Source organism: Phalaenopsis equestris, unplaced genomic scaffold (assembly GCF_001263595.1).
Source record: "Phalaenopsis equestris unplaced genomic scaffold, ASM126359v1 Scaffold000090, whole genome shotgun sequence".
NCBI classification, from domain to species: Eukaryota; Viridiplantae; Streptophyta; class Magnoliopsida; order Asparagales; family Orchidaceae; genus Phalaenopsis; species Phalaenopsis equestris.
In genome coordinates, this window is record NW_018164532.1 from 7,602 (window position 1) to 10,319 (window position 2,718).

Consider the following 2,718-nt stretch of genomic DNA (forward strand, 5'->3'; position numbering starts at 1 on the left):
GAGGGCTGCGGCGGTCTACAACGGTCGGCAGCGGTTGACGACAGAGGTCGGCGGTGGTGCTGAGTTGCAGTTTGTGCTCAAGACCTTAGGCTCTTTCTCTAGACTTCAGCTCCCTTTCATGTGAGAGGTGGAAGTCTATTTATAATGTTTTGGGTGCAATTAATGTAGGAATATCATCTATTTTGATCAGACGGTCAACAGAGTTTCCTCCGATCATGTCGCGTTTAATGGACATTTGAGTGCCTTAACGTTGCCGGAATTGAGTGATCTTGGGCTTGTTGGATTTGTCTTGTCGAGCTGCTCGATTTGAGTATAAATTTGCCAATGTCGACATCAGTTTGACCTTCCAAATGTGTCAAAAAATCTTTCAATAGTGGTTTAATGACTTGGTCTGAGTTTGATTTGACTCGGATTGGACTAATTTTCATATCATTAGGTCCGTCTCATCGAGCCGGTCAATTTGACAATAAGTTTGCTGAAATCAGAGCTCTGGATGACTTTTTATCAAAATTTAAATGAATTTAAATGTACTTTTTATCAAAATTTAAATGTTTCTTGCTTAAAATATCATCTTGAGATTTATGTTATGCTTCGAGATTCGTGTCAAATGATGAAAATTTGTTGATGTTATATATGTAAGAACATAAAATTTAGGCGTTATATATGTAAGAACATCAGAATTGAGTGGCATGTACGCAAAAAATACTTTGGGCATGTACATACATAGCACATTAATCTTAGTATTTACATATCACACACCTAAACTTTCATATTTACACACATACCACTCGATCTTTAATATCACGTAATAAATAAAACTGTCATGTATTTGCTTAAAACATCAAAGTGATATGTATGTAAATATTAAATTTCAGGTGTTAGATATATAAATACATAAGAATTATGTGGTAATTATGTAAATTTCCCAAAATATTTATCTCATGTATTAATCTTCGTTATCATAGTTATTTATCTCTTTATATGGCTATAAAACATATGGTATAGCTCATCAAATCATACTAACATTTTTGTGCTCTTTCCTTCCTCTTTTCTAATTATTTTCTTAGTAGTTGATTCGGATAAGTTTATGTATTCCTTGTATTAAATATTCAATTGTTGATGTAAAAAACAAATTCTTAGGGACTTATTTGCATAAAGAAGCAATTAATTAATTTGTTTTTTATTTAGTTAAATGATTAATTGTTTCTTTTTAGGTATTTTGTCATTCTCTTGCTTGTAAAGAGTGGTTTCCATATAGCTTCTATATATTTGAAATTAGTATATACCATGCTTTAGTGGATGATTGCATACTTTGCACTTATTTATTTACATATCTTACACCTAAATTTTCATATTTACATAATCGCCAATCAAATCCCTGATATTTATGTAAAATTCCTTCTGAAAAAAAAGACCATAAATATTCTAATGATATTTATGTAAAATTTCTAGCACATCTTCTACTTGAACCACAAAGCTTAAAATCTAAGCTATTAATCTCCTAAGACTTTTCTTAAACCCATTTAGTTTGAATGTATAAGATATTTATCTTCTTAATTATGAATCATAATATCTACTAATTTAATTAATCTACCAGCGAGAAAATCTATATTATAATTTACAATCCTAATATTAGTTTCATTAACCAACTTTTTTCGCTCGCATCCATCCATAATGTTAGAACCTTTGCTTATCTAACACTACACTAAAGCGTCCCCCATCCCATGTATTCTTTCGTATTATAAAAAACTCATATGAACTCCTAATTTGGTAAACTATGATTGACTTATCTTTTTTTATTGATCAAATCATTTCCTTTATCTCTTCAACACATACCTGATCGATCCTAAGTCACGAACGTCATGCTGCCTCTTTTATGATTATTGTTATTTTTAATCATAATTTCTAACATATCAACCTTGGCCAGCTTCCACATCACATCCTTTGATGCACTCCTCACAACACCAATACTTGTCATCAATATCCTCACAGTACCTTTTTCTTTTACCATATAATTATGGTTGTGACATTTACATATATACCAAACAATTATAATACATTTACATACGTATTAACACATAAAACTTTTCTATTAACATGCATAACCCTCTATTTAAATCATTAACATCACCTAAAACACATCACTTTTGTTTACTTTATAAAAGTGAAATACTCATTTTCATGATTTACCAGGTTTTACAAATGCAAACATAAAGTTCTAGGTGTAAGATGTGTCAATACATAAAAATTGTGTGGTGTCTTGTCAATTTACAATATATTTACACCAGAAAAGATGGACATCGCAGCTGGAGCTCTCTTAACCTTGTATAAGTTACTAATACTAAGCTTTTATCATGAATGCAGTACATATTCTTCTTTTATGAAATCTGATTTAACTGTCATATGATCCATCTATGCATTATATTTGCTGTCTAGCCCCTTTTGGCAAACAGTCCTGCTGGTCCTCCATTATTGAAGCTGCCAGACTTATTTGGTTCCTGAATTCCAAAATAATATATATCTATATATCTATATATCTATATATATGAGGAGGAAACATGTTATATTCATGGTGGGTTTATGACTGGGGGATTTTTTGAACTCAGATGTGTTCTCTAATCACAATCTATTTACATTGACTTATTTGTGTTTATTGTTGCTCATGTCTTTTCATGGATGTATGTGTTGAAAAAAGTCAACTGTCGATTAGATGCTTGC